Source organism: Palaemon carinicauda, chromosome 1 (genome assembly GCF_036898095.1).
Source record: "Palaemon carinicauda isolate YSFRI2023 chromosome 1, ASM3689809v2, whole genome shotgun sequence".
Classification (NCBI taxonomy): domain Eukaryota; kingdom Metazoa; phylum Arthropoda; class Malacostraca; order Decapoda; family Palaemonidae; genus Palaemon; species Palaemon carinicauda.
Window position 1 is genome coordinate 290,938,271 of NC_090725.1, and position 20,995 is coordinate 290,959,265.

Here is a 20,995-nt window from a genome sequence, read left to right on the forward strand (position 1 = left end):
TTTCTCCCTCGCTGGAACTCATCCTTCTCATGCAAAGCCTTGTCCTCTCCTACCCTCAGTCGAAGGTGAGACCTCCTCCTTGGGACGTGGTTCGAGTCCTCAAGTCTCTAAAGAGACCCTCTGACGAACCACTACGTAAGGCCCCAGATCACCACCTTACTGGGTAGACAGTGTTCCTGCTAGCCTTATCTTCAGCCAAGCGAGTCACATGGTCTCTCATACGACTTTGCCCATTGAGGGGGATATGGGGGGGCAACATTCAGGTTCGTCCCTGAGGTTTGTTGCCAAGACTCAGAACCCGGGAGTGCCGGACCCGCTGTTCGACTCTTTCCAGGTTTCGAGTCTCCGTCCTGTAGCAGATGACCCAGACCATCTCCTACCTTGCCGGTAGGGAGTCTGAGGTGGCCTCTTAAGAGAACGGCTGCAGTTCGTCTCCAGGCTCAAGCCTCGTTCGTGGACCCTGGGAAATGAAGAGAAGGGTCTCCAGGAATACCATCTCGGCCCGGATTCGCAGGGTGTTACACCCGGCCTTGAATCCTGACCCTTCTCTGTCGCATCGCCCTAGAGCCCATGATGTAGGGCGTAGTTACATCCCTGCCCTTCATGGAGCTTCATTCAGTGATGCAGGTCCTACAAGTGGGGATGTTGAAGCATCAGACCATCTTCTCAGCCCCTTTCCTGCAAGACATGACCCACAGGAGGCTCGATACGTTTCTATCGGCCCTGTGGTGGCTTCACAACAGCTGGTCTAAACCTCAGGCTCCTTGATGGACAAGTAGCAGAGGTCGAGGGCATTGTTACCTGGTGTTAGTCTGCATGAATGAAAAGATCTGTCTGGCCCTTATTCTTTTCTTCATCCTCTCCTCCCATGGAGAAGCAGCATGTTCTCTGCACAGCTGACCTCAAACCACTGCAGGTAGACCAATCTTCCTTGTATTCCTAGTATTAGGTATGATACTGTCATGTCCCGATACCCTAACGAGGTGGTATCGGGAGAGTCATAGCCTGGGTTTCCTTCTGAGGAACTCCGGGGCAACTGCCTAGGACAAGTCACTTTTCACCTTCGCACACACCTTACGTAGGCCGCGGCAGTTTCGCAACCGCCAGCGAGGAGCAGGGATTCCCTATTGTCCGAGTTCTTGATCGCTCGAATATGGAATCCCCGGGCAAGCCAAAGCCAGTATGGCCGGGACTTACCACCCTTCCTAAGGGTTAAGTCACCCCATGTAAATAGCGTGGTTTGTATTTCAGTTACGGAACAAATGACAAATTCGTAGATAATTTGTATTTTTCCTAACTATACAAACCTTAGCTATTTACACATATTTGCCCGCCAGCCCTGTCCCCCAAGATAAGTCATACCTCTGAGTAAAGTGAACCTTTCACCGGTGTGTGTGAGGGGGAGGGGTAGCAGGCTACCCCTCCCTACCCCCCCGGTAACTAGCGGAGGGGTAGTAAACCCTCGTTAAAATTCTTATGGCGCATCAATCAGCTACGCCGAAGTAATTACCCCCATGTAAATAGCTGAGGTTTGTATAGTTAGGAAAAATACAAATTATCTACGAATTTGTCATGTTGTTCCCTCGGGGTTCCTCTTCGGAGTTCCTCCCTGGGGAATTTGTTAAATAATTAATTTTATTGTCGGTGCAATACTTATTTTATGTTGTTTCCTCGGGGTTCCTCCCTAGGGAATTTCTGTTAAATAGTTTTTTTCAATAACAAACTTACCCGATGATCATATAGCTGCATCCCTGCTGCCCGACAGAAAAAATCTACGGGAGGAATACGCCAGCGATCGCTATACAGGTGGGGGTGTACATCAACAGCGCCATCTGTCAAGTAGGTACTCAAGTACTCGATGTCAACAACGAACCAATTTTCCCTCTGTCGTGCCACAGGCAAGACCTACTAAATATGCCGTCCCTAACTGGATTTGTTTTCACAACGATTTGGTGAAGTACACTATTCCAGTTTTGAGCTTTCGCTATGCAGGGTTTTATCTTCATTTCAAAACTTGAACTCGTTTTGGATAGATTTAATTATGGTGACGAAGAGAGTATGGACTCTCTTTCACTTTTAAATGGCCGACCCTTCCCTTAGACGGAAGTGTTGGTGACGAAGAGAGTATGGACTCTCTTTCACTTTTAAATGGCCGACCCTTCCCTTAGACGGAAGTGTTTAGGTTTTTGGTAATTTTGCTTAACAAGTTATAGATCTATTTATTTTATATCTCTCCGCCTTTATAGGCCTCTTCGATTAACTTTCCATTTATTATAAACTTATAAAAATTAATTTTTATGTTTGTTTATATGCGACCTTTCCTAATCGTAGGCGGTCCTTACTTGGAACCGAAGTTAATTAACATTGAGCCCGTCATATCGTATTTACCTTTTAAGAATTTAATACTTTTATAATTTTAATGTTTTATGAAAGAATTTCTTTGATAGTCTCGTACTGTTTTCAAAGATGAACTAAGGTTTAGTTTAGTCTCCGCAGTTGTTGACGTTCAGAACGTTCAACATGCGCTCTATCGTTACGATAGAGAGAGAGTATTTCACGGTTTCACGTTGCAGTAAGAGTAAACCGATTCTAGCGTTTCGTTCATTCTTTCTTAGCTTAAATGGTTTAAATTCTAAATAAAGGAACTTTTTATTTGGGAAACCTTTCAGTTTTTTCCTTTATCAAATAATATGTTTTAACGATATATAATTGGGCTCTTCTCTCAGGTTCTAAGTCAAGAGAGAAGAGAGAGAGAGAGATAGAGACGGAGGGAGAGAGAGGAGAATAAACGTTTCGTTCAAGCGGGTAACGTTGTTCTCGTTTTTTACTCTTCTCCCTAGTCGCTGTAGGGGAAGAAGGTAAAACGTTTCTAGAGTTTTATTCTTGTTCCCAGGCTTTATGCGGTGAGAGATTTTAAACGTAGTTTATTTGATCTAGTGTTTAGTCTCTTTTCCAGCCACTGAATTCTTTATCTTTAATTATGTTTTTCTGTTGCATTGTAATACTGTTTTCACAATTACTACCTTTTAATGAAGGATAGAATTGCGTGTTTCAGATAGAAATCAGTTAAAGTTTCGATTTCAGTGAAATAAGTGCTAACAGAAAATCAAAAGTGATAAAGTGATATGCGCAAAGTGTTACAGTGTTGCGTTCGAGGGTTCGTCGGTTCGTGCCAGTGGTTCACCTAGTCCGATACCTCTTACAAGCTCCCAAGCCCAGGGGAGAAGTAATGTCGAAGGACTTATGGGTTCCACAGGCCTTGATCGACGAACAGACGTTTCCCTCCGTGGTTTCGGGTGTATCTACACACGTTGCCGACGTGATCACCCCACCCACACAAAGACGAGAGAGCCCATTTATTCCTCGTCTGCGGAAGAGGTTTCTCGCAGAAACCATGGACCAAATCTTGCAGCTTTTTTAAGTGCAAGTCGGTCCCTTCCGCGCAAGTCCAACGGCCTAGGTGTAGCCACTGGGTCAGTCCGGACTCGCTGCAGTCATCCGACGACTGCACACCTCCCAAGAGAGGCAAGGTGGTACCGCAACAGGCAGTAACTCCGTCTGTTGCCGCACCAACTGTTTTAGACCCTCGGTCACAACGGACAGTAGCTCCGTTTGTTGCCGTCTTTTATAGACCCTAGTGGTCCATGCTGCAGATATGCAGTCTCAGCTTGCTTCCTTCATGCAGGAGTATCGTGCTGAGAAGGTTGACACTGCACCTGTTAACCTACAACCTGCCACGGTTGTGCGATCAGCAGATACTGCGGCTGCCTGCTTCCACACTCCACCTGTGAGAGCTCCACCGATGCGCAGTCGATCCTGCCAGACGCATGTTCATGCTGCACCCTCCGTTAACATGCGTGAGCTACCGCATCAGCAGTGGGAAGGTGCTGTCAAGCTGCCGTGTTTTGCCGCAATGCGGCATGCTCCGCAACCCACGGCAGTCCCTCCCACGCACCAGCACTCCGCTTTTGTTGTTGCCAGCTCCCACAATCAGACTGCGGAGAAGGTTGACGATGCACCCGTTGGCCTACAGCCTGCCACGGTTGTGCGCCCGGCATGGCTGCCTGCTCCCACACTCTTGTTGTGAGAGCTCCTCCACCCATGCACAGTCGACCCTGCCAGATGCATGCTGACTCCCACAGACACACGGAGCACTCCGTTGCCGTGCGTGAGCTACCACAAGCTGCCGTGTTTTGACACGGTGTGTCAGCCTCCGCAACACACTGTGGTTACCGCCACTCGCCCGCAGCAAACTAGTCAGTCAGGAGTTGAGGCTTCCCCACACAGCTTTGGTTGTTGCTAACTCACAGACTGTCAAACAGTTACATGACGTTGCCTTCTGGTGTGCTACTAATACACCAGTGCTGTATGTCCTCACGCACCTGTTGGGGTTGACAGTTCACAGACTGTCAAGCAGTTTCATAACGTTGCCTTCTGGTCTGCTGCTTATGCACCAGTGAAACCCTCACTGAGATAACCTAGCTTTTCTCGGACATGGTTCCTGTAGATGAGAAAGTGCTGTTCTCCCTCCTTCTGATATTCCCTTAAGCTGCTTAGCCTCCTATGGACTTTAATTAAAGCATAACATGCTTCCAGGGAGGGTAAATGGTTCCGCTTCAGTCGCTAACCCCGTCTGTTGCCACACCTGCTCCCATAGACCTTGGGCTTTGTTGCAAGACATGCAGTCCAAGCTTAGTCCTTGATAGAGAATTTTTTACGGAGAAGAACCTTCTTGCCAACAACCTTCCTACCGGTTGGTTGTACGCCCTGTTGACGCTGAGGTATCCTACTCACGTCCGCCAGTTGAGATGGTTCCTCCACCGGTGCGACCCAGTGTGGGTTGCCAGTCGCACGTTGACGTTAAGCGACTCTCGGAGGTGGTTGTGGACGTTCAACAACCAGCAGAGGTGACTTGTTGTGACGCAGTGCGGCAACCTCAGCAACCCGATAAGGGGTTGTCTGCACAACCCAGACAGTCTAGACAGTTTCGGGTTGTCGCTGTACTTCCTCGCTTCCCCATGGTTGACAGTTCACAGACTGTGCAGCAGTACCATGATCTTGTGTCCGGCTCCGTCACGCATCCACCAGTGCGACCGGATTCAGCGAGTCAGACGTTGCCCACTCCGTTGCCGTTTCCTCATCAGTTTCGGATGAGGAACCCTCTGATGAGGACATGGCTGAACAAGACGATCAACCCCCAGCCCTGCTATCCATCCAGAAGATGCTGAAGAAGGAACACGGCCCTGTCAGGCTGTGGATGAGTCTGGTTAGGACACTGTCATCCGTGGTTCAATTGGTGTCACTTGGAAGACTACACCTCCGTCCTCTTCGGTTTCATCTAGCTCTTCACTGGAAAAGGACAAGACGCTAGAAGCGGTCTCGATCCCGGTTTCCGGAAGATAAGTCTGGTCTGACTTGATGAAAGGACTTTATCAACCTTTGATAGGGTCTTCCCCTGACTGTTCAGACTCCCAACCACGTTCTCTTCTCAGACGCATCGGACGTAGGCTGGGGTGCGACCTTAGGCGGTAGGGAATGCTCGGGATTATGGAACTCGAGTCAAAGGACAATGCATTTCAACTGCAAGAAGCTTCTGGCAGTACGTCTGACCTGGAAAAGCTTCAGGTCTCTCCTTCAAGGCAAAGTAGTGGAGGTGAACACGGACAACTCCCTGCTTTGATGTACATCTCCTAGCAAGGAGGGACCTACTCTCTGACATGGTACGAGTTTGCAAGTGACCTCCTCTCCTGTTCAACAGGTCTAGCCTTTTCACTAGTAACAAGTTTCTTCCAAGGCAACTTGAATGTCTTAGCAGATTGTCGCAGTAGGAAGGGACAATAATTCCAACATATTGGACCTGGGTGTGAATCAGCTATATGATCACCCTCCACAAGGATGTATGCAAGAGACTTTGGGTCACCTGGGGCCAGCCAACCATAGATCTCTTCGCAGCCTCGATGTCCAAGAGGCTCTCAATACTTTGCTCACCTATCCCGGACCCAGCAGTAGTTCTTTTAGATGCCTTTCGACTAGATTGGTCTCATCTAGATCTATATGCATTCCCTCCGTTCTAGATTGTCAACAAGGTACTGCAGAAGTTCGCCTCTCACGAAGGGACAAAGTTGACACTAGTTGCTTCCCTCTGGCCCGCGAGAGAATAACTTACCGAGGTACTTCGATGGCTAGTAGACGTTCCCAGAACTCTTCCCCTAAGGGTGGACCTGCTACGTCTGCCACGCGTAAAGAAGGTACTCCAAGGCCTCCACGCTCTTCGTCTCACTGCCTTCAGAGTATCGAAAGACTCTCGAGAACTAGAGGTTTTTCGAAGGAGGCAACCAGAGCGATTGCTAGAGCAAGGAGAACATCCACCCTTAGAGTCTACCAATCGAAGTGGGAAATCTTCCGAAACTGGTGCAAGTCAGTATCCGTATCCTCGACCAGTACCTCTGTAACTCAAATAGCTGACTTCCTCTTATATCTGAGGAAAGAGCGATCTCTTTCAGCTCCCACTATCAAGGGTTACAGAAGCATGTTGGCATCAGTCTTCCGTCACAGAGGCTTAGATCTTTCCAACAATAAAGATCTACAGGACCTCCTTAAGTCTTTTGAGACCACGAAGGAGCGTCGTTTGGTTACACCTGGTTGGAATTTAGACGTGGTTCTAAGATTCCTTATGTTAGACAGGTTCGAACCACTTCAATCAGCCTCCCTGAAAGATCTCACCTTTAAGACTCTTTTCCTGATATGCTTATCCACAGCTAAAAGAGTCAGTGAGATTCATGCCTTCAGCAAGAACATCGGATTCTCATCCGAAACGGCTACATGTTCTACATCTTGGTTTTCTAGCCAAACACGAGCTGCCTTCTCGGCCTTGACCAATATCGTTCGATATTCCAAACTTATCGTATGGTTGGAAATGAACTAGAAAGAGTATTATGTCCTGTAAGAGCTCTTAAGTTCTATTTAAAACCTTTACGAGGCCCGTCTGAAGCTTTATGGTGTTCAGTTAAGAATTCATCTTTGCCTATGTCAGAGAATTCTTTATCCTATTTTTATCAGACTGTTAATACGAGAAGCTCATTCCCTTCTGAATGAGGAAGACCAAGCTTGGCTGAAGGTAAGGACACACGAAGTTAGAGCTGTCACAACTTCCGTGACCTTTAAACAAAATAGATCTCTGCAAAATAGATTCGACGCAACCTATTGGAAAAGCAAATCTGTGTTCGCATCTTTTATCTTAAGAATGTCCAGTCTCTTTACGAGAACTGTTACACTCTGGGACCATTCGTAGCAACGAGTGCAGTAGTGGTGGGGGCTCCACCACTACAATTCCCTAATTCCAGAACCTTTTTAATCTTTCTCTTGAAATATTTTTGGGTTGTCCGGAAGGCTAAGAAGCCTTTCGCATCCTACTTGATTTGGCGGGTGGTCAAAATCATTTCTTGAGAAGCGCCTAAATTAGAGGTTTTGATGAGGACCTTTAGTATGGGTTGCAACCCTTCATACTTCAGCTCCTAGGAGTCGCTCAGCATCCTATGAGGATCGCGAGGCTCAGTAAGGAAGACGTACTTAAAAAGGCAGAGTAATTGTTCAAGTCGTCTTCCTTACCAGGTACTTATTTATTTTATGCTTGTTATTTTGAATAACTGCTAAAATGAAATACAGAATACTTAGCTCATAATGTCAACTTGTTATGCTGGTCTCTACCCACCCCCCTGGGTGTGAATCAGCTATATGATCATCGGGTAAGTTTGATATTGAAAAATGTTATTTTCCTTAGTAAAATAAATTTTTGAATATACTTACCCGATGATCATAAATTAAAGGACCCACCCTTCCTCCCCAATAGAGAACCAGTGGGACAGAGGAGAACATTGGTTCGTTGTTGACATCGAGTACTTGAGTACCTACTTGACAGATGGCGCTGTTGATGTACACCCCCACCTGTATAGCGATCGCTGGCGTATTCCTCCCGTAGATTTTTTCTGTCGGGCAGCAGGGATGCAGCTATATGATCATCGGGTAAGTATATTCAAAAATTTATTTTACTAAGGAAAATAACATATTTTATTTTTTTTGTTTTCCTGGTTAACTATGCAGTTTCTCTTCGTTCGACTAAGAGTGCCAACAAAGCATTGTTCTGTTCATGCCTGGGGAATCTGCTGTCACTGCCGTCCTTTGTAGGAGGTCATCATGGGCGTCATCACTTCTCTTAGAAGTACTCCCGTGACATGACCAGCACTTCAGATCATCTTAGAACGCTAAAGGAGGTTCGCCTCCATGGGTTGGACAACTTCCCTTCCGAGGGAAGTTTCCTCCCCAGGTGTAAGGTTGTTTCTCCCTTCGGAGGGAGAACTTCCCACATCTTAATAAATAAATTTGTCTCCAACTGCTGTTGCTGCCTTTGCCCAGACTTCTCTCCCCCCTTGCTGAGTTTCTCTTCCTTCAGGGGCGGAGCACAGTCTTGGCAAGTCTCTTCAATGAAGTGTTCACCTCCCTCGTTCGCGAGAGAGGCCACTCATAGAGACTCCTCTTCGGAGGATTGCTACTGTTAAAGGTCAGCTTGCTGATCCACCGGCCCTCGATGGGCGTTCTTCTAGTCTCTTCTACGAAGTGTTCACCTGTCGTTCACGAGAGAGGCCACTCATGGAGACTCCTCTTCGGAGGATTGCTACTGTTAAAGGTCAGCTTGCTGAGCCACCGGCCCTCAATGGGTGTCTTCAATTCTCTTTTAAGAAGTATTCACGTCTCTTGTTCGCAAGATAGGCCACTCATAGACACACACCTTCGGAGGATCAAGCAGACCTATCAGCACAGCGCTTTTCCAATGGGCACATTCCATTTCCTGATCGTCCTACCAGTTGACCTATCGATCTACCAGCACAACCTTGTGCTGCAATGTAGTCCTTTGGACTTCGGTCCTGGACTCTGACACGGACCTTTTTTACGGTCCCCATCGGTGGATGCTCGCCCTTCCAAAGGGAACATCCCAGTTCCTGATCGTCCTGCCAGCTGACCTACCGATCTACCAGTGCAACCTTGCACTGCAACATAATCCTTTGAACTTCGGTCCTGGACTCTAACGCAGACCTATTTAAGGTCCCTGTTGGTGGATGATCGCCCTTTTTAAAGGGCACATCCCAGTTCCTGGTCGTCCTACCAGCTGTCCTGCCAACCTACTAGCGCTTGCTACCTTTGCGCGCTAGCGCCGACTATCTTCTGCGTGTGGGTGCAGATCGTCAGCGCGAGCAGGCGGCGCTGGTCTCCCGTGCGCCCCGGTGATCTACCGCTCGGGGGCGGCGATGGTCTCCCGCGCGCCAATGGTCTTCTGCTCGCGCGCGCCAAAGATCTAACGCGCGCAGGCACCGATGGTCTCCCACGTGCTCTAGCGCCAATGTTCTTGCGCACGCGCACCTACGATCTTCCGCGCACGGGTGCGATTGTATCCCACGCTCGAGCGTCAATGCTCTTGCGCGCGCCAATAGTATTGCATGCACGTGTGGCGACAGTGCCGTGCACGCGGGCCGACTTTCTTCCGCGTGCGGGTGCCTAGGGTCTCCGTGCGTGCGCACCGACTTTCTTCAGCGCACGGGCGCCGATGGTCTCCTGCATACGCGCCAACAGACTTGCGCGTGCGTGAGCTCACCAACAGTACCGCACACGTGCGTCAACGGCCTTACACGCCTGCGCGCCGACAGCCTTCGTGCGTGCGCACAGCCTTCCACGCGGGCGCCGATGGTCTTCCGCACGCGCGGGCCAACAGTCTCCACGTAGTACTCTCGCGCACACGCCAATGCACTCACCCTTGCGCGACCAGTCTCACTTTCCTGTCCAATTACGGTCTCAGATCCAATGCGCCAGCTCTTGCCAAGGAGTCATGGCTCGCAAATCCAATGCACCAGCTCTTGCCTATGAGCCAGCGCTTGCCTGCTCTCCAGGCAGATATTAAGCACCAGCATCATCGTGTACCATGGCTCCAGTACTCTCCTACACACTGGCGCAATAGTCAGTAAAAGCAATAAAATTTTTTGGACAGGTCACCATTGCCCCATTCCTCCCTGCAAACACATAAACATTGCCACTGGGAAAAGAGGAATAAGGCTTCACAGAAGGATTCAAGATACTGAAGCTTCCATCTTACAAGGGGAATCGAAACGGGGAATCCTTGGTTCGTGTCTTTTCTGAAGTTTCTTTTTCCTTGACAGACCACCATCAGCAAACAGGAAAGCATCAACAGACTGATCTCTAGATCACTGTTTGCTGATGGCTAGTTCACAGTTTACTGATCGCTAGGTCACCAATTGCCAGCTCAATGCTGATCTTTGACCTCTAGTCCCTCCAATGACTAACAATCTCCAATTGCTAGTTTTTCCAATCACCGATTGCTAGTCAATAACCAGTCATCAGTTTGCTGATCACTAGATCACCGGTGGGCAGCTCATCTTTCTTCGATCATTGAACTCAGCTCGCTGGTCTTTGACCAGCCCATCTACAGCTTGCTTATCTCTGACCAAAGGGGGGGGGACCATAATCAGCTTGCTGATCTCGAACTCACCATCGGCTCACAGACCACTGATTCATCGGTCATCGGCAATTTGCCAGCAGTTAGCGACTCGAACTTGGCAGTCAATTGCTTCCTGTAGTTCTTAGATCAGAAGGTATACAACATACTTCTCGCAACTGGCCGTTTGCCATCACACTAAAGTGATCGGCAAACGTTCAATAACCCTCATCAACGGCCTGCCGAGAGAGTACTACTTGCGAGCACTCTCCAACTGCACTGTAACCACGATACCCAACGGTTAACCATTGATTAACATTCGCCAGATTGATTCTATTCTAAGGAATAGCATCAATCCCATCAGGGCGCATGGTAGTTAAAGAAATTCTCTCTCAGAGAAGAATTATTACACTGGGTATCGCGCCTGATCCTTTACGACATGAGTCAAGACTCCAGCGTCGACAATCTTCCATGCAAAAGGATCAGCAAGGAGCTGTCCCTTTGTGTTGATCTCCACACCATGTTGGATTTCGAACAACGGCTAAGACCTCAGGTCTTCTTTTGCACACTGGACCTAAAGGACACTTACTCCCAGGTCCAAACCATCGATCTAGGAAGGTTGGAAGATTCAGTCTTGACAAACAAGAAACAACAGTTCAGGGCACTGTGCTTCGGTCTTTCCATTACACCCATCCTGGTCTCACAGGATCGTCTTCTGTCTCCTCTCTCTCCGGATGACTAACCTACCTTAGCAGACTCGGTGGCAACCTTGCATTAACACTGGAACTTCTGAAGTCTTTTTACCAAGATCCAGTGATCAGGGTAAATCTATGGAAGTCTTTCCTACTTCCCTCTCAGGAGACTGGTGTGGTGTATCTGGGAATGATTCTAGACACCAATCTCCACAAAACCTTCTAGAAATGAGAACGACTTCCATTCCAAGAGACTTGAGTTGGGAAAAAGAAGAAAGAAGGGACCATAGTGCTGCACCATACAACCTCAGCCCTCTGGACAGAGCCCGAAAGTACCTTCACTTGAATCTTTTAAGAGATGAAGGCCAACTTTCCGGTCCTTCAGCAGCCTTATTGGTTCCTAACAGACCACTCAGTGATGTGATGGACGACACACATCACACCACTTAGAGACTCACATCGACAAGCAAGAAGGAACTAGCTCGTAGCCTCTTCTCATCTAATAGTATAAACTCTAAGATGGGCCAAAGTTCGTTCGGTACCACTATCAGCCCGCTTCATTCCAGACTGGAAGAACGTGCTCGCCGACAATCTGTGCACAGCATTACAGATAAGGTATACCGAATGGACTTTGGTAGCCAGGTAGCTAACAAAGTCCCGACTTTACGCTGGGTTTCCTAGGTGAACGTCTAGAGGTCTTATTCTTCTTGGTGCCGTAGCGCACCCACTGCACTTCCTTCCAGGACTCGCACTCCGGGCACGTGGCTGTAGGGGAACACACACTACCCCTACACGAAGAACACAAGGAGTGCGGGTCAACTTCAGGCTATGAGAGGAAGGCGCCACACGATTTGCCGGCCATAGGGCCAGGGCAACGACGGGGATGCTCCATGACGCACTAGTAATACACCACGAGACACAGAAACACAGAGGGAAAAGGATAAGGAAGAGCACAAAGGGACCACGTGGGAACCATGTGAGACACAAAGGGTAGCACTGGTAAGAGAGAGCGTCGGGATGTTATCCGCGACGCGATCAGAAACTTACTGGAGATCGAGACCTGAGCAAGCATGCTCTCTGACCCCGGGTCGTCTCTGGGCGCGTATCACTCCGCCAGATGTTACCCCGCATAAAAAACAGGAGTAGGGTAAACTACACAAAATTCTGGTCGGTTGGGAGGTAAGTACTGTTAAGAAAAATACAAATTACTTGAAATTTTTCTTTATATTTCACGGGTTTGCCCGATTTATCAGTAAATACATGATTAAAAATGTATGTAAAAAGATACCTTTACCCAGAAAGTGGGAAATTGACAATGCGATAAGATTGTCACCACCTTCCGATTCTCTCTCCTGACTTTACTTTAAGGCCTGTTTTTCTGATCTCATCACACACAAACCCTGTGCCCTAAATGACCTTCAATATTTGTTTGTCATGTACATTCCTAACTATTTAGAGTATCACAAAGCACTTTCTGTGGTAATTGCAAAGTCCACATTATCGAATTGAAGCACTTAAAAAACAAGAAAGTCTTCAACTTCTTGAAAGCCTTAATATCTTCAGTCCTTTGTATGCCTTGTAGGAGTTTATATTGTTTATTTAAAAACCCTCAAAGCACTGAGGCTGCGAAAGATGAGCCACAATATGTTTTGGCCTGTCCACAGCACCACAGGTATTCACTGATATGTTCACTTTGGTTTCCTGATAGGCTTGGGGTCCGCCTAAACTTGGAGAAGTTCAGTCTTGTTGCTCAACACCGTTTATGGCCCTCGTGCTTGCATATACAGTAGACTTGACCCAAGCCAGTGTATTCATCCTCAGATAGAATCCAGCAGTTCAGACAAGTTGTAGCTCCCTTTTTGGAAACGGATTTCCTTCCAGGTCACTATAGGTAGAAACTCCTGGTCCATCTTCCCGAGAGAAGCTAAAAGCTAGTACACTTTGGGAGGATGCATCTTCGCTCTCTACGATGGCTGCTAAAGAGTCAGAGGTCGCAGACATCAAGTCCCCCATTGGCTCTTTTGAAGATTCCCCGAGATGCGAATTACCTAGAGTTGAAGGCAGCGTACCTAGTGTTACGCCACTTTTCAGAGACATCAAGGGTCACTTGGTGCTAGGCCACCTGTCAATAGGAATACAACATTGAACTTAATGATTACTGTTCACCTTTCAGTAGATTTCAATCCAGGGAAAGGGAATGTAATACCAGACTATCTGAGTCGGCTAGGGATGATGGTTCAGAGTGGTCTTATAATCCTTCGGTAGTGTCCACAACCACAACTTCGGCTACATAAGAGTTATCCAGGTATTGTTACTTTATTTCTTACCCTTCCAAGCTAACTGTATAGAAGCCAATTGTAACAACTACACATTCTTTAATTCCGCATGTGTTAGATACGCATCCCACGGCCTTGCTGTGTCCTTGGGCCAACGTGAAAATTATCCTCCGTATAATGCTTATAATGCCATGTTACAATAATTCATGCTCTGATCGTGCTATCACTGCCTAGGGTCTTGTTGCCTTTGTAACTAGGGTTGTAGCTTCAGTAGTAATAATGATGATGATAATTCTGACAATATATCCTTATGGATATACTGTAGGTTCTTCCATGACACTTATTAGTTTCTGCTTGTGACCTAGCCTAACACCTGCCTCATATTCATGGACAAGTCTGTAGGAGGTTGACGAAAGTCCCCTTCTGCTCCTATACAGACCTTAATTGCTTTGACATTTACAGTACTGTGTTGGTAAAACAGCCAGTTTGGTTATAGGGACTTCTTCTCTCTTAAGGAAAAGTATCTAGTTAAAGGACTAGTGTTTGTATTCGTGTAGGAACAAGGCACGAATTTTTGAAGCAAACTGTGTTTTTATGAATAGTACTTACCTGGCAGTTATATATATATATAGCTGATATCTCTAAATCGGCCGAATTTTTCAAAACGAGGCAACCGTGTCCAAGACTTCAGATCATCTCTGCTGGCTGGATCGAACACATCGTCGGTCCACCATTGAGAGTTTTTCGAATCATTTTCCCTTCTTCGCTTTTTTGGACTTCATTTGGTCAAGTACACTGATTTAGGGATTTGGCAATCGTGTTTTGTTATCATTATTTACTTTGTTTATCATGAGTGAAAACTTAATTTTCGTGTTTGTGCGAGTGATGTATGCAAGGTGAGGTTACCGAAAGTGTCGGTTGATCCTCACAGTTTGTATGCAGAGGTTTTGTTTGTGCACTATATTTTAGGTGCAAAGTTTTTAATCCTGATGACGGAAATACGTTCCGGCAACTCTATGACGTCACAGTCGTGTGACGTAATCTTCATTGTATGTCTTGCAAATTCTCTCTCTCTCTTCTTTTTTTTTTTTTTTTTTTTTTTTTTTTTTTTTTTTTTTTAATGTAAAGAATGGGAGGAATTCCACTTAGATAAGTTTTTAACTTTTAATGTAAAACTTTAAAGAAATATTTGTCCATTTAGTATTCGTTCTTTAAATCATTGATCTAATTTTATAAATTAAATAGAACTAGCGTATGGTTAATTTACACTGTTAGTTCTTGTTACTATCGATGCAGTCCCAACATGCCTTGGTAGCGTTCTTTTCGATATGGGAATTAAAGTGTTGGCTATAATACTCCAACAACAACGATATGAGAATTCTAGTTTTAGTAGTATTTTCATTTATATGTTCCTATTGTTTACATTTATATATATAGATACGTTATTGCTATATCTGCTCTTTTTATCATTACAACTCGCTTGTTTTTGAAAACCCTTTGAATTAATTGGGGATTACATTTGTTTTCCCATTTTCTGTTCATTTTAATCTTTAACGGATAACTTTCGCGGCGTTTGTTTGTAGCTACCGGGTGGGTATTTATGACATTTAATTTTACCGGTGGTTATATGTAACTACCGAGTGAGTGTGTTCAACATTTATTTTTAATCTCAACTCTTGCCCGGTGGTTTTTCTTTTTGTGACCGTCGGGTAAGTATGTTTGAAAGTTTATTTTATTATGGAAATGTCAGTTTAATATTTTATAAAAATATTTTGTTACAGTTTATATAGCAAGTACTAGAGACGATATTGCTTTCTCATTCAAGCCCGTAGCAGCAGAGTAAGTTCTCTCACAACGGGCAGGACTAATTATGGTCTTTTGTGTAAGAGTTTAATAGTGCAAGTTTCAGTGCTAAATTAGGCATTGGATTCATTCAGCACAGTGGACATCGTTTTCCTAGCCTTAGACCTCTTCCAAGCTCCCCGGCCCATGGGAGAAGAAACGTCGATCGGCGAAAGGAAACAAGAGGCGTAAGCTCACGAGCAAACGCCCTCGCGAGCGTTCCTGTTAACGTTCCCAAGAATGCTCGCCCTTGCCATGGGAAAGCAAAAAGCGTTGGAAGTTAAGATTCTTTCACTGCTTTTAGAGTTTCGCATTGCATCACTTTTGATTTTAATGGCAATACTATAAGTCATAGATATTCGCTGGTAATATCAATGCTTACAAACCATCATTGACTCGGTTTTTGTCCCAGAGCACCAGTCGGCCTTATGAGCCCTCTGGTCAGAACCGAACGCGCCGAGCGGCATAATGAATATCATTTTGCCTTAACGCTCGGCGCCTCGTCTTTCAAGACAGGACGATCGGTGCCTCGTCTTTCAGGACGATCGCCTCCTCGTCTTTCGGGGCGAATGCAGCCTCGTCTTTCGGGGCGAATGCAGCCTCGTCTTTCGGGGCGAATGCAGCCTCGTCTTTCGGGGCGAATGCTGCCTCGTCTTTCGGGGCGAATGCTGCCTCGTCTTTCGGGGCGAATGCAGCCTCGTCTTTCGGGGCGAATGCTGCCTCGTCTTTCGGGGCGAATGCAGCCTCGTCTTTCGGGGCGAATGCTGCCTCGTCTTTCGGGGCGAATGCTGCCTCGTCTTTCGGGGCGAATGCTGCCTCGTCTTTCGGGGCGAATGCTGCCTCGTCTTTCGGGGCGAATGCTGCCTCGTCTTTCGGGGCGAATGCTGCCTCGTCTTTCGGGGCGAATGCTGCCTCGTCTTTCGGGACGAATGCAGCCTCGTCTTTCGGGACGAGTGCAGCCTCGTCTTTCGGGACGAGTGCAGCCTCGTCTTTCGGGACGAATGCAGCCTCGTCTTTCGGGACGAGTGCAGCCTCGTCTTTCGGGTCGAGTGCAGCCTCGTCTTTCCGGTCGAGTGCAGCCTCGTCTTTCAGGTCGAGTGCAGTCTCGTCTTTCGGGTCGAGTGCAGCCTCGTCTTTCAGGTCGAGTGCAGTCTCGTCTTCAAGACGAGTGCAGCCTCGTCTTCAAGACGAGTGCAGCCTCGTCTTTCAGGGCGAGTGCAGCCTCGTCTTTCAGGGCGAGTGCAGCCTCGATTTTCAGGACGAGTGCAGCCTCGATTTTCAGGACGAGTGCAGCCTCAATATTCAGGGCGAATGCAGCCTCGTCTTTCAGGACGATAGGACAATAGCCGCCTCGTTCTTTCAGGGCGACGACACGTCTTATAAGATCTTTGTCAAAGGATGACTTTAGTGATCACTTTTCTCCTGTTGAATTATTTGAGGTTAACAGAAGGAGAGGATCCTAAGTTCTGTTGCTCCATGTTCCCCACTCTCTTGAGTTTTCACATGGTCATTAATGGAGCTTTAAGAATATATTAATTTTTATTTCTTAAAACAGGAACCTTTAATGCCGGCTTCCTTATCAGATAGGCCAGGATAGCAATGGTGGAGGTCTAGCCACGTTTAGGTCGAAGACCTTGTTGCAGCCCCACAGAGATTTTTTACGGCCCCCTTGGTGGATTGCTGAGTCTCTTAAGGGATACAGGCAATGAGGCTGGATAATTTTGAAATCAGAGGTCATAATTAAGGTACGTACTTCTCCTTTTTTTCTTTCTCTCCTCTCCCTCAAGAGTTGGTCAAAGACAGGTTTTGGTGTCTTAATCAGCAAGAGTTTTTCTGCATGCTTTTTTCTCTAACCGAACTAACAACAGTAGGAGCCTGGGAGAGGAGAGGAGCAGACCTTCGGTCCGTGTTTTTACTAAGGATGGATGCGAAATCTTTTTCCTAGTGAATCCTCCTTTGTTAGTTACTCCGATAAGACTTTTCTGCCTAACCGACTTTGCAACTTCAATGTCTCTCTTTTGGGAGAAGGAGTCTTTTGTCCGGTCCTGGACGTAAATGCTTTTTACGCCTTCGTTCAGAAGTCCAAGTTCTCCATGGAGACATCAAAATCTTTGGAGAAGAGGGTAGCAGACCTATGGTCAGTACTTCTTCTGAAGGAGGATTACTTTTTCCTTTTATAGGGAAACCTCCTTTAGTTTTTAGCTACAACGATTCTCTCTCCCAGTTCTAGAGAGGAGTAAGTGGCAGGCTATGCAATCAAACTTTATCTGAGGTTTGTTTACAAGAAAGAACGGGTGTGTTTTGGTCTCAGCTCCGCCCCTCTAATGTTCACGTAACTTTTGCTTAATGTAGCAGAATACTGCACTCGAGAAATCAGTGCGTCCCTGTATCTGGATTTTTAGATAACGTTGAGCCTATCAAATAATTAGGTCTTCCTGTCAACAAGAAGTCTCTCTTCTGACACCAGGACGCTCAGCACCACGTCTTTTAGAACGTTCAGCGTCTCGCTCTGTTTACCTCTCGGCTCCACGTCTTACAGGACTTTCGACACCACGTCTTACAGGACTATCGGCGCCGCATCTTACAGGACGATCGGCGCCTCGTCTTTCAGGACGCTCGACGTCGAAGTTCTAGCATGAGGCATGACTTTGAACATGAGAATCTAGGACTTCGTGATGACACTAGTCGAATCGTATGTCGAGATCAAGGACGCCTTCGTTCTGATCTCTTGGATCTAGAAAGGAGGTTTGTTCGAGGGCAAGAAACATCGGGGCAAACATGCTCAGCAGAAAGAGACTTGTTTTTCCCTCAAAATGGTCTCTCAACCCGCAAGTATGTCAGTGTCTGGATGTTGTGGGGCAGACCTGTAACAGACCTATTTGCCTCCAACTGGAAGAAGAGGATCCCCCTACTGCTGCTCCCTAGTCCCGGACGAGGAGGCTGTAGCAGTGGACTCCTCCTTGATGGATTGGACGGGGGTGGACATGTTTGCGTTGCCCCCGTTCGAGATCATCAATCTGGTCTTCAGGAAATTCACTCTCCTCGATTCGGGGCGAATGATCGTGGCGGCTCCATTCTGGCCTGCAAGGGAATGGTTTTCGGAAGTGATGGGCATGTTGATGGACTTCGCAAGAAGACTTCGGCATGTCCAGATCATCTTCAACAGCCCCACTTCGAGAGGTATCATAAAACCCCCCTTGCTCTCAAACTGACTTCCTTCAGACTGCCTAGAAGCTTGTCAGATCTCGAGGCTTTTCGGCACAAGCGACGAAAGCTATCACCAGAGCAAGGAGGATCTCTTCACAAAGAGTCTACCAATCTAAGTGGGAGACCTTTAGAGCTTGGTGCAGGCAGCACAAGTTTTCCTCAACCACTACCTCTCTGACCCAGATTGCAGACTTCTTCTTGTACCTCAGACAGGATGCTTAAGCTGGCTGTATCTACCATCAATGGATACAGAAGTATGCTCTCGGCCATCTTTAGGCATAGAGGCCTAGAGTTGTCCCAAAATAAAGATTTGCAGGACCTCATTGGGTCTTTTCAGACGACGTAATAGGTACTCTTAAACCTGGATGTGGTGTTTAAGTTTCTGTGCTCCAAGAAATTTGAACCTATCTCGCTATCCTCTCTTAGAGTTGTAACGAAGAAAACCCTCTTCCTTATGACTCTAGCGAATGCCAATAGGTCAGCGAAGTCCAGGCGATTGAAAAGAGGGTGAGGTTCAATTAGGATAGGACAGTTTGTGCCTTAAGGTTCATCTTTCTCGTAAAGAGCGAGAACCCTTCGTAACCCTGTCCTACGACGTTTGATGTCATTAACCTTACGTTCCTGGTGGGTCAAGAGAAGGAAAGACTCCTCTGCCCAGTTAGGTTCCTCAAAGCTTTTTTGGCTCACACCATGAACGTGAGCTGTGCATCCAACTTGTTATGGTGTTCAGTGAAAGATCCACCAAAAACCCCTGTCTAAGATTGCTTTATCCTTTTTCCTGAGGGGAAAAAATTAGGGAAGCCCACCTCTTGTGTGAGGAGGAACACTTTGCCCTGTTGAAATTACGGGCTCACGAAGTGAGGGCCATTGCTACCTCTCTGGCATATCAGGAATATATGTTAGTTAGGCTATTCATGGATGCAATTTTCTGGAGGAGCAACTCTGTCTTCGCTTCTCATTAACTTAGATAGGAGAGTAGACTTTGGGCCCATACATAGCTGCGGTTTCTGTATTAGGCAAAGGAGTTAATAACCCCACTCAACCTTAGTTTATATGCATGTATGAGGGTTTGTGTTTTTATGATAGTCTGAGGACTTTGTCTTGTGGTACGGTTCCCTCAGTCTAGATAGATAGTTTGTCTATGTTGCAGGGTTAGGTGGTTAGTTTTAGTAAGGTTACAGTTTTTATTATATGGGGCGAAGGTAGTTTCTGAAGTCTAGTCAAGTTGTTGGTCTTATCCCTTTGACAGACTCGATTGAGTTTTTTGCAGCATTGCAGGCTTACTCCTGGATAAACACTCCTAAGGGAAAGCCACTCTAGAGGCTGTACCTTTAAAATCAGCTACCTTAGCAGGCAAGGAATCAAGGCATTTTTATCTCCTACAACTCTCTTGTTGTTTCCCCAACGATGTTTACTGTCTGTTTCCCTCCTCCAAATGTGTGAATCAGCTATATATATATAACTGCCAGGTAATATATATATATTTTTATATAAAACAAAGTTTTATAATATTATGGCTGTTTTATATATATATATATATATATATATATTTATATATATATATATATATATATTTATATATATATATATATATATATTTATATATATATATATATATATATATATTTATATATATATATATATATATATTTATATATATATATATATATATATATATTTATATATATATATATATATATATATATATATATATATATATATATATATATATATATATATATATATATATATTTATATATATATATATATATATATATATATATATATATATATATATATATATATATATATATATATATATATATATATATATATATATATATATATATATATTCGAAGGCCCACCCACCTCCCCTCAGGAGACAGGTCGGGCATAGATGAACTGAAGTCTTGGACACGGGAATGGTTTCTTGTACCACCCTGTGACGGGTGTGACCACCTACCTCCCAACCACCACAAGGCGGTCGCCTCGTTTTGAAAAATTCTGCCGATTTAGAGATATCAGCTATATATATATATATATATATATATATATATATATATATATATATATATATACTGCCAGGTAAGTATTCATAAAACTTTGTTTTATCATAAAAACTCCATTTTTCCTAACTACAAACCTAAGTCCTTCAAGTTTACACTTCCCGCCTTAACCATCCTGCAAATATTTTGCTGAAGGTCGAGTGACGAGCTCATTGGCCTGTGGGTTAGGCATGCTCCCTGCCACCCTGCAGTTGTTAAGTTGTAACAGGTCCCTCCCATCCAGCTGTAAACATACTAGTGCCGTACTCCTATTAAAGGGCTTGTGTTTTTATATAAAGAAAAAATACAAATTACTTGAAAATTTGTGACTTTTATGTCTGTCAAATGACCTACAGTATTCTGATACTGTACACTATACTAAAATTTTGATATATCACGCACCTTTTCTTAATTACTTTTTATTTTGAGTT

The 20,995-nt window shown here is 45.7% G+C and overlaps 1 protein-coding gene across 1 annotated transcript in view; it reads left to right on the forward strand.

The window, feature by feature from the left end:
• Positions 1-20,995, forward strand: part of LOC137657750 (death-associated protein 1-like) — a 40,139-nt gene that overhangs the window by 11,502 nt on the left and 7,642 nt on the right. The window lies entirely within an intron of this gene.